General features: G+C 44.3%; 1 protein-coding gene across 2 annotated transcripts in view; it reads right to left on the reverse strand.

The window, feature by feature from the left end:
- The window catches only part of PRDM10 (PR/SET domain 10), a 1,138,198-nt gene extending 1,131,447 nt beyond the window's left edge, over positions 1-6,751 (reverse strand). For both annotated transcript variants that reach the window (XM_086956905.1, XM_086956904.1), the window contains exon 1: positions 6,556-6,751. The gene's annotated coding sequence lies outside the window, so the exon portion shown is untranslated. The remainder of the gene's footprint in view (positions 1-6,555) is intronic.
- Positions 6,752-12,507: the final 5,756 nt, after the last annotated feature.

Genomic DNA, 12,507 nt, shown 5'->3' on the forward strand with positions numbered 1-12,507 from the left:
CTCAACCCCTCACCCTCACTCACCCTCAACCCCTCACCCTCACCCTCACTCACCCTCAACCCCTCACCCTCAATCCCTCACCCTCAATCCCTCACCCTCAGTCACCCTCACCCTCACCCTCACTCACCCTCAACCCCTCACCCTCACTCACCCTCAACCCCCTCACCCTCACTCACCCTCAACCCCTCACCCACACCATCACTCACCCTCACTCACCCTCACTCGCCCTCACTCGCCCTCACTCGCCCTCACTCGCCCTCACTCACCCTCACTCACCCTCAACACCTCACCCTCACTCACCCTCAATGCCTCACCCTCACTCACCCTCAACACCTCACCCTCAACCCCTAACTCACCCTCACTCTAACTCACCCTCACTCACCCTCAACACCTCCCTCACCCTCACCCACCCTCAACCCCTCACCCTAACTCACCCTCACCCTCACTCACCCTCAACCCCTCACCCTCACTCACCCTCAACCCCTCACCCTCACTCACCCTCAACCCCTCATCCTCACCCTCACTCACCCTCAACCCCTCATCCTCACCCTCACTCTCACTCACTCTCACTCACTCTCACTCACCCTCACTCACCCTCACTCACCCTCACCCTCACCCTCCCTCACCCTCACTCACCCTCAACCTCACTCACCCTCACCCACCCTCAACCCCTCATCCTCACTCACTCTCACTCACCCTCACTCACCCTCAACCCCTCACCCTCACTCACCCTCAACCCCTCACCCTCACTCACCCTCAACCCCTCATCCTCACCCTCACTCACCCTCACTCACCCTCACTCACATTCACCCTCACTCACCCTCACCCACCCTCACTCACATTCACCCTCACCCTCACTCACCCTCACTCTCACCCACCCTCACTCACCCTCACCCACCCTCAACCCCTCATCCTCACTCACCCTCATCCTCACTCACCCTCACCCTCAACCCCTCACCCTCACTCACCCTCAACACCTCACCCTCACTCACCCTCACCCTCACTCACCCTCAACCCCTCACCCTCAATCCCTCACCCTCACTCATCCTCACTCACAACCCCTCACCCTCACTCACCCTCAACCCCTCACCCTCACCATCACTCACCCTCACTCACCCTCACTCACCCTCTCTCACCCTCAACACCTCACCCTCACTCACCCTCAACCCCTCACCCTCACTCACCCTCACCCTCTCTCACCCTCAACACCTCACCCTCACTCACCCTCACTCACTCTCAACCCCTCACCCACCCTCACCCTCACTCACCCTCAACACCTCACCCTCACTCACCCTCAACCCCTCACCCTCCCTCACCCTCAACCCCTCACCCTCCCTCACCCTCAACCCCTCACTCACCCTCACTCACCCTCAACCCCTCAGCCTCACCCTCACCCTCACTCACCCTCAACACCTCACCCTCACTCACCCTCACTCACTCTCAACCCCTCACCCACCCTCACCCTCACTCACCCTCAACACCTCACCCTCACTCACCCTCAACCCCTCACCCTCCCTCACCCTCAACCCCTCACCCTCCCTCACCCTCAACCCCTCACCCTCAACCCCTCCCCCTCGACCCCTCCCCCTCAACCCCTCACCCTCACTCAGCCTCACTCACCCTCAACACCTCACCCTCACTCACCCTCAACACCTCACCCTCAACACCTCACCCTCAACCCCTCACCCTCACCCTCACTCACCCTCACAACACATATTGTGTTACAATAGGTGTCACATTTGCAAAAGATAAAACTATTGGCATTGTAAATAACAAAGCTATTAATTCGCTATTTTCAAAACAAGCACATAAATAAAAAATGTGTCCTTTACAATACCAATAGCTCAAACTTTCCTAATGCAAGACCTATTGCATTGCTGTGCTTCTCTCCCCTGCTGCACTCTCCTGCTCTCTAGAGATGTGGCCTAACGACAAGAGCTGCCATCTAAGTCACGTAAATACAAAATATGTTGCATTCCAAATGCTATAGGTGTCACATTCGCAAAAGTTATAACTATTGGCATTGTAAATGACAAAGCCATCAATTTAGCAATTTTAAAAACCAACAAATAAATAACATATGTCATTTACAATACCAATAACTCCAACTTTTCTAATGCGAGACCTATTGCATTTCCAATGCTTGTTTCCATAGCTATGCTTTGCAGGTATTCCAAGAGCGTCAAGTACCTCCAACTGGATCTTATGGGACACAATGTCAAAAGCAGCAGTGATGCTTGAAAAAAATAAAGACAGTTTTTTCCCTGGTAAAGGATAATTTTGACAAACTCTAGGACTGCAACCTTGTTACAGAACCCTGTTGTGAAAATCCAATTGTGTAGAATGCAATATTCCTTTTATTTCAGCAAAAAGGAGAGTTGCTTGTTAAAGAAGTTTTCCAGCATCTTCCTCAGCGCTAGGGGTATGTAGTTGCTGAGGCTTAGTAGATGTGCATTGTACTTTTTCAACAATAGTGGCACAACAGTGTTTTTTCTAGGAGGTGCGGCCGATCCTAGTTTAAACAATTCACTGAACAACGCATTATTGTATTTCTTGACGGATGAACCTGCATATTTCAGGATGCGAGGGGAACAGGGATTAAGGGGACCCGGACCTCGCAGTTAGGAAAGCTGCTTCTGAGTGAGCTAGATAATTTAACCAAAGACATTCAGTTATTGGCCATCTGAAACTGTGGGTTCAGGATGGGGGGGTCACAACTCCTGGATCATTGACAGAACCGGAACATATGCCACCCATGTCATAACTGTACTTTGAAATATTGTTGCAGTGATTGTAATGCAATGATGTTTTGTTAAACTGCAGCAGGGTTTAGAAATGAACTATCTGAAAAACCTCCCTCGGGGTGTAGCCAATCTTGGCGATTTGACCGGAGAAAGCTTCTGCCTGTGCTTTTTTTTATCCTTTTCTGGAAATTTCTTAGGCCTGATTTATAAATCAACTTATCTTCTAGAAGACTCTATTTACTTCCTAATTGTTTGCTTTAGTGTTTTTCCGCCTGCAGTGTGGGTGAGAACCAGGCAGTAGAAGCCAGCTTCCTTTTAGCAGGGTCTCTTTTAATAGGTACCAGTTTAGCTATCGCCTGCAAAAGGGAAGCATTACTGAAGCGAACAGTTACCTCCATGCTTTCTTCCACTGTATTCCGTTAGGTCAAAGGACTCTGCTAAATTGGACTTCACACATTTGTGCCAGGGCCGAGGTGGTAGTTACAAAAGATGTTACTGGTATTAACAAGGTAAATGGTACTAGGTACTAGTCTGACCATAGGACTGAGTATGGTTTTTCAGTAGCATGTGTGCATGTTAGTAAATATGAGATCTAAGTTATGGCCCTGTTTGTGAGTGGACCCTATAACTTTTTGTGGGAAATTAAGATGTACCATAGTCAGTCACTTTCATCCTACTGTTGGCTGTAATTCAGGTACTTAAGAGGTCCTCGGAGTGGTCTTTCATCTCTAGGGAAATAACCTTCTGATCTTTTTTGGGGTTCTGACATGTTCATCCTAGTTAGGATGGTGGTCTCGCTCTGTGTCTTTTTAAGTTCTCTGAGTGGAGGGTGCTACCTTTGAGCTTTAAAGGAGGAGTCTCTTACTCGTGCAGTGGCTTTTTGGTAGCAATCATCTCCCAAAGGGATTTGGGGAAAGGTTGAAGCTCTTCTTTGTTGAGAGACTACTTTGTGTTCATGCCAGAGGGACTGGTGCTGAAACATTCTTTAGACCAAAAGTTTAGTGTTGAGACTTTCCCCATCCTGTAGACATAAAGCTCTGTCCAATTCAACTTGACTCAGGATATGCTCATTCTGCCTTTCTCTCCTCTTGGTTCTTGGCGAACTGAGCACGTCCCCTGATCTTATTTTTTTGTAGAGTGGTGAAAGGGTATCTCACTTGCTCTAAAAAAAAAATGTAAAGGACCACACAGTGGATAAACTGCATGTGGCAACTATAGGTGGGGGCGGGGGACATGTTCCAGTGATGCCCTGACCTTTTCTGCTGCTTAAGTTTCTCTTTCCTTTTCTGTTCAGGTCAGTTCAACAACTGCCTCCTTGACAGAATGTAAACATGTTTCTCTGACGTCTGTAGGGCTGCCAGAAGGATTAAACCTAACACTTTAATTTCACATTATCATTAGGACATTTCTTTAGGTACTGTTGGAGATTTGGTGTATAGTGTCTTTGGAATCTTGACGTGTCTCCTTATCTAAAGAAACATACCCTATGCACACACTTGAGAGGTATAAAATGGGCACAATATGTCCAAATGCAAATGTTCAATACAGTGCAGAGAAACAACAATAATATGCAAGTTGATGTAAATAAATAAACAAGTGTTTGTAAAGAATTCTTGGTCTCCTTGTTTTAATCAGTCACAGCTTGTGAACAACCAGCCGACACGTGTTTCATCGCATCTTGCGAATCTTCAGGGCTCCAATGGTTGTGTTTGGACCAAGTGGACGCTCTTCCGGTGATACTTCCGACCCGGAAGGGCCCAAGACCATCCAATCTCAATTTCGAAGTGAATTAAATTAGCTTGCAAGCGTAATGCGCTTGTTGTGGGTCGCCCGGGAGAAGGTAAAGGTGTTGAATCACTCTGTATCTATGATTTTTTCTATGTCGCGATAGATATGGGTTGCTCAATGGCCTCGTCCGGACTTGATGTCTTTTAGACGTCTTGTCTCTTTCGTATTCTCCCGGGTCTCTGTGTTCGGAGTGCGAACACCTTTACCTTCTCCCGGGCGACCCACAACAAGCGCATTACGCTTGCAAGCTAATTTAATTCACTTCGAAATTGAGATTGGATGGTCTTGGGCCCTTCCGGGTCGGAAGTATCACCGGAAGAGCGACCACTTGGTCCAAACACAACCATTGGAGCCCTGAAGATTCGCAAGATGCGATGAAACACGTGTCGGCTGGTTGTTCACAAGCTGTGACTGATTAAAACAAGGAGACCAAGATTTCTTTACAAACACTTGTTTATTTATTTACATCAACTTGCATATTATTGTTGTTTCTCTGCACTGTATTGAACATTTGCATTTGGACATATTGTGCCCATTTTATACCTCTCAAGTGTGTGCATAGGGTATGTTTCTTTCTGTAACGTTGGATTAGTACAGCTTGCGGACTTCTCCTTTGAGTGGTTATATGGTTGTCCACTCACTCAGTTGCACCACATCCCACTTGGTCCTATAGTGCTTCCATACTGGCAGTGCGCCCTTTCTCTGACATCAAAAAAACATTTTTTCTTTCAAAGTGTCTCCTTATCTAACTGTAATTACACTAAATGATATGTTTCCACGTCAGTCCTGCCCCCCCATGTAACTGGTGCTCATGTAAACGCGCTACAAAACCTTTAGGTCGAGTTTAAGCTAAATAAAAATGCACAAACAAACCCTTCCTCCTATAGGTAGCCAATACTCTAGTTTTGTCTTTCTAGGGCTAGGAGTAGCCGCGATTATGATTAGCTTTATGGAATTAAGGAGGATGGGGCATGTTTGAGCAAGCAGTTTCACATTTTTGTTAGATGCATTACCTACACAGGTATCGCTAAATACACAGTCGTTACGCTGTGTCATGATTATTGGCAGTTGCAAAACACAATAATCATATTTGAAATGAATAACTGAGGTCACAGATTGTAAATTACATGGGGGTAAAAGCTCAGCTCCACTTAAGCCATCACTTTCAGTAAAAAAAAAAAAGGCCATATGAGATTCATGTTGCATCCAGAGTTCAAAGAAAACCAGCGGAAATGTCGAGCTTGGATCTGTGTTCAAAACTGTCTGCCCTCCAGTTGTTTATTAGTTAACAACAATTCTCCACATGCGCGATCAGAACGAATACCTTCACCCCTATGAGGTTACGTGGGCGTCCATGGCGCTCTGGACGACCATTATTTTGGTACATAGAGTGAGAAGGGGGTGAGAGGAACCAAAGTGGACTGGTGGCCAAACTGTCAACTCAAAAAAGCCACTGAAAGGGCCAGTCGGTAGCGTGCACCAAAATGTGAAACGGGAGGAAACGACACTGTGTCGTGAGAACCTAAAATCTGTCGACACAACAAGAGACCCAAACCTACGCAGCAAAAAAAAAAAAAAACGGACCAAACCAAAAACCACCAGGGCGGGTGTAAACCAACGGGCTTTTCATCGTGGGGGAGACTTGGGCCCCAGTGATGGCAGCGGAGGTCACGAACATCCAACACTCCTCTTCACCGCGACCTTTCAGACTCGTACCTCAACTCGGTTGATCGTGTCTTATATTCTGAGGTACATTAAGATGAATTGTAAAAGGTTACAAAAAATCCTCCCCGGACCAGCACCATTTTGGGTGGGACTAGGAAACAACAACCCGTCAAAGCCAAAGGAGAAATGGGCGAGGGGAATAACATCGAATAATCCAGCAGCGTCACAGAGGCCGCTGACTCGGCAGCCGTTTGGGGATTATTTACAAGCCGTCTCGCTATAAGGCCCTGTCCGGCATCAGGACCTTTTTCGGCTTTAAATCAGCAGAATTAAATGAAAATTCTCAAGTTGTTCTTACCTCAGAATGGTAGCTGCAGAGACAGTCGCATTGCAGACATTAGCATAATCTACCTAGCAACCGATGGTTGCAGCGCGCTGATTGGTTGAAATTAGATTTTGTTTGTTGCAAACTTTAAATTTAATAGCCGCTTCGGGTATGGAAAATACACCGTCATTTTTGTATTTCTTCTTAATTAGCGTTTATCCTTTTCTACGTCTTTTTTTTTTACCTGTGACTCCCACTGTGAGGCAATGAAACTGAAACAAGCTCGACTAATGACCGAAGTCCTCTTATCCGGAAGCCATGAAACCATCCAATGATGAAACGCGAGATATCTATGTGGAGCTGTGGCGCTAGTATAGTTTAAGCTCATACTAATACCCCAGGGGCACCAGAAGAAAGGTTAGTGTCCCCGGGGTATCAGAGGTTTGCCCCATTAATACACGTGCAAAATACATTCGGGCACCGCCACCTACTTCAAGAGCAAAATTTGACAAACAAAGAATTCCGAACACCTTTCGAAGTTATCGGATTTGTGTGTGACTAACTAGCCGCGCTCTTGCTTAGAATGCTTAATAAAGCGGCATTCTCGTGTTGTAAATACGAACTTTTTTTTGGAGTATATTTAATTTCTTCCTATTCGCACTAGGGGTGGGCATACTAACAAATGCATCATACCTGCCAACAGACTTGCTCCCGATTTTTTAAGCCAAAAATGTCTTTGCTCCACCCCCGAAATTACCTATGCTTCAATAGAAGTCACTGAGAATATGTTTTTGTGCATTTTTATAAAGAGCGGACATTACCCGAAGGTGTCAGAGCGCTGTACAACAGAACCAGTTACGTTACAAGAGAAAAGTGTTACGCAATAGAACATTACAAAGATAAACAGGAGATTTAAAGGCAAGGGTACACAAACACAAAATCCAACAGTACGCAAGGGTGAGGAATGAACAAGAAAAAAAAATACACATTTACAATGATAAAAGGAAGGGTACACAAACACAAAATCCAACACAGCACGCAAGGGTGAGAAATGAACAAGAAAATAAAGGCCAATTTACAATGATGAGCGAACTTCCTAGATGGCCCAGGTCATACTGGATGACTTTAGAAGCCACCCAGAGTCATTGGATGATCATCCAACAACTTTAGAAGTAATTTTCTCATCCTCAAGCTCTTGTAGTCATCAGGAGAGATTAAAAACTCAGCTTGATGATTTCAGGATGACTTGAAAATAATAACTGATTACTTCACAGGATGTGCTTGCTCTTGATGGCTTGAGAATGATTCGAAAATGAGTATCTGATGATTTTACAAGCACAGATGTATTCATTTAGATAACATTGTTTCTCTTGATTTACTGATTACTTTAAGAACATGCTCTAAATTAGAGTGTCATTTTTTATCCTAAAAGTTAAACCTGTTGCATGATTTCAGAACTATTTGCTAATTACTGTACAATGAGAACATTTAAATATCACATTTAATTTCTAGTATATGTAAATAGGATTAAAATTTGCTTTAGAAAACCGTCTGTAAGAAGAGTCACAAATTAATTTTTCGTCTTTTCAGTACTGTCTTGAATATGGGTAAAAGCAAGAATCCATTGTGAAATAAAGCAATACATATTAATAAAGATGGAAATCTGGCACTAAAGGGAGGGATGATGAAATTAGGCAGCACTGGAGTACAAGATTCAGACGACATTATGCATTAAGGAAAGATAAATTATACTGTGAAATATGTAACTAAAATAGACATATGCTGCATAGCATGGTAGCTGACCTTTTACTTTAGTGGAGTGTGAACGAACGACTTTGGACAACCAATCAATTTCGGGATGTGTTAAGCAAAAGCAGGCCAGTAAAGTGGCCCTTTATCTAAGTGAGTGACAATTTCAGGTGCTGTGAGGTTCTTTAGGTATTAGGGTCAGCCCTCCCTTGTCAGGGGCCTACCCCCACATCCCCTGATCAGACCCCAAATCCCACATCCTGCTCCATAAGACCCCCATCCTCGTCAGCAAAGTTGTTTTCTCTGAGCCACCCACCCTCGTTATTACAGAGGTTGAGTCTATAACCTGCTTACCTCCCATGACTTTCTTAATTGCGCTGTCATCGGGCTGCCTCGATTCCTGTGTTTGCAACACAGAGTGATGGTGAGCACAGGGGCATCATGCAAATGAGCCTGCGTTCAATAGTTTAGCAGGGGCTCAGCTCAGGGCTACAGAAGTGTCTTGACTGTTCACCAGCACTAGTAGCCAATGCGCCTACCCTTTCCTGAGTACCAGTACTCTTCTCGGCAGTGAAGAAGTGGCGGTACTCATAGTGATAAAAATAAGAAGTGCTGGTACTCAGTACCTGTGAGTACCGGCCCATTTAGTGCACTGGTTGAGTCCCTATGCCACTCTATACACAGTCACCCACAATACTGTGCACTGTCAAGGTTTGGGCGAACTGCAGGTAGGTCAGTGTGCAGGCAGATTCCATTCTCCCTCAGCGAACTAGGATAAAGCCAGGTATTTTCCCACCCCCTTCTGGAGGGGAAACGGTTAAGAGTCCGGCGCAAAGGGTCAACCTTCTATATCATTTATAACACAGTGAGGTATGACTACAAAGTGTACTCCAGTGCTTATGAAAAATATATTCTTTCAATACATACTGACTGTTCGAAGTGTTGTTCCCTAAAGTATATATATATATTTTGCATTGAAGAACAGGATACGTATTGTTATTAATATTGCGCTTCTAGCATCCAGGTTAAAACAATTTCTCTAAATCCAGGGGTTTAAGTGGGCCGGGTCCTGCCGGTGGTCCTATCGGGCTGTCCATTTTCGCCCTCACTCTCTGAATGGAAAAAAAATCTTAACTCAGCAGTAGTTCACTCTTTTTTTATGTCACTTTTATCTTTTTGCAGTTCTATATTGCAAAACTCAAAGTACTTTAAATGAGCACCAACAAGGACACGTGCATATATTTTTTGGTTGACACATGCAATTAAGTGATTTTTCCCAGAAACACAGGGGTGCTTATTTACAAGCCCCTTGCGCCGCTGGTGCCTCACTTTTAATACGGCAAAAAGTGACGTACTGGCAGTGCAAGGGGCTTGTAAATAAGCCCCAGGATCAGATGTTGAGCCCACGCTGAGGATCCTAACATGCTCCCTCAACTCAAAAGTTGGCAGCTCTAGCCATTACGCCACAACTTTTCACGCAAGAACGAAAGCATTTTCAATATAATATACAACGAAGCCCTAGTTGTATGTATGCATGTAGTATATTTATCTTATGCAACTAACAACCTATGACAAAGCCAATAGTCTTGGCTTGTTGTAGGTGTAATGTGACTTGTATTATATATGTGGAGGCAATAACAGAAGCATCAAAATACCAGTCGGGCGGCAAAATATGCTGAGCGCTGATTTTTTTTTTTAGCATAAATGTTTTAAGCCACACCATTGGCCACGTCCCTTTGAGAGACCCCCAGTTTTTTCATCCCACTAAAAGCCTTGTTTAAATCATATAAAAAGTTGTGCTTAACATTCAATGCTCACCTACAGCACAATGGTACTTCCTCTGCCTGACTCTAACTTCCAGAACTTACTGAGGCCCTCTCCACTCCCCGCCTGGTGGCTCTCCCACTCTCACCCACCAGCCCTGCACCACCAGCCGCTCCCATTTACCACCTGTCATAGGTGATGAAGGGGGAGATAGTCTACACGTAATAGGGAATTGTGTGCCAATTGAACTGAGAGAATCCAGTGCCCGTGGTTATTCCTCATTCAGCAGGTTCAACAAAACATAAATAACAAAGGAACAGTGAGGGGAAAATTGCGCTCTGGCAGGATGGGTGAGGCAACATTACATTTTGATTAACAAGTATTTGTATGTTTTTTATTTGTGTATTTGGACATCTGCATGTTTGTAAGCAACAACATGTTGCACTCTGGGATTTGGAGTCCAGTATCAATATAAGACAAAAAGTGAAACTACAAACCTCAGACTACAATCAACTATTGGATGAAATGACTGGTACAGCCCCTTCACTGCATCTTGATTTCTGCACAAATCACCCAGTCCAAGTTTTGGGTGTGTACTCTGAGACTTATAGTCCTGATTGTAAATTGAGATAAACATAACTACAAATCCCAGAATGCACAGCAATGCGTCTGGACTAGGCGAGGTTATGGTACTCACGGATAGAAAATGTAAGTATCTCAGTAGATTCTTGCATGCCAGCTTGCAATCCCATTTTCTTGCAACAGCTGTTTAAATAACTGTGGGGGTCGCCTTTATAAACAAAACGTAACCTGTTGGTTGAAGTATTGTTGTCACGCACTTCCGGTGGCGCCAGAAGTGATGTCAATTGGGATCGCCGTGCACAGTGCAATTGTTTGGGCAACGTGGCGTGGATCAGCAAGATTAGATAGGGTATTTACAAGAGTAGACATGTTGCTTCTTCAACTTCTTTTTGGAGAGTATTGTAGCTTTTTCTTCAACGCTTCCCGCCGTTTGCTTTTGGTGTAGGGAGAAACCTTTATCGGGACAGGAGCAAGAGATCGGATTGCTGGCTTCTCAGGTAATTGACAGACTTGTGTTTTACTTTTCGGTGGTTCAGGAGGTCTCTTTTTGTTTAAATCAGCCCTCGAATGAAAAATGCTTACAGCAACAAAAGCTGCAGTTTGGTAATTCTTAAGCACTGTCTGGGCCTACAAGTAAAGGGCAAGGAAACTTAGAAAAAAAATCTATTTTTGAAGGAACTAACTCGATCTGCAGCATCAAGGTTTAGAGAAATCTCGTGCTGCATTTGGATAAAGAAAAACAAACAGCATCTTAGCCCCAAGATCAACCTGAATTTGCTGCGCCACGAAAAGAAAAAATATTGATAACTTTGTGAGGAAAGAAAGAACTGGCCTACAAGAAGAAGACTCAAAGGCATTTATGCCCCTTTTCTGTATTATCTGACTATTGTGTCATCTAGTTGGCACAGCGTGCACTCTGGTCTGGGCAAGGAAGAGTGGATATTGGTTTCAGGGTTTACTTCTGTAACAAGAAGTAGGAGTTGCATATCTCGAAACACTGTTTCTGCAACATTTACTGAAATGTTTAGTTTTGAAGGGAAAAGATCTCTGTAAAATAACACAGGAGCATGTTGACAATACAATATGGTTTAATGCATTAATCAACTGGGGAGATCAGCCAGGCTCAGCAGAGACTGGAATCTGATGTCCAATGAACAGTTCAAAAGCAGTGGCTTAAATACTCTAACACCACAAGAGAAAAAAGTTACAAGCATAGGATTTACGTCACAAATGAGTAGATTAAAATCAGCAGTTACATGAATTTCCTGAAAACAAAACACATATAGATATGAGATACATGGCCTTCACATCTTCACATTGGCGGAAACCTCCTCAGTGGTTTTGTTGTTCTCATAAGTTATTAGCAACTTTTTACACACATCTGTTTTCCTGTGAAGCAAGTGGTTATATTTTTGCCTAACACTTTTTGGCCATGCTTATCTGACCTCTGACCTGAGGTTTTATCCATCATGCCTAGCATCGTGTATGTGTGACATGTGGTTTTCAACTGAAGCAACATCCATGTCATTATGGGCAGTGGCAAGGCTTGCACCTGGGCCAGTCCATCCTGTGTGCATGCTTAGTCTATGTATGCATGCATTAGTAACACAATTGCAAAAGACATGATTGACACCATCCAGCTCAGTCTCTCTAGCAGATGGACTTGTGGTTTGTGGTTTTTGTAGTTCTAACATTTAAAACACTACTGGTTTCCCGAGTCTGGAAGAAGATGTGTTCTGCGCTTCATGCAGTAGCTTATCTTTGTGTCTGCAGGCCATTTCCTGACCTTTCAACAAACTGTGTGACCTGATATGTTCAGCTAAACTCAATGCCCTTTGTAACATGCTTTTTTCTAACCTATTTCTCGTGCAGAGGCCTGGGCCTGTATTT

This window comes from Lissotriton vulgaris, chromosome 2_1, assembly GCF_964263255.1.
Source record: "Lissotriton vulgaris chromosome 2_1, aLisVul1.2, whole genome shotgun sequence".
Lineage (NCBI taxonomy): Eukaryota > Metazoa > Chordata > Amphibia > Caudata > Salamandridae > Lissotriton > Lissotriton vulgaris.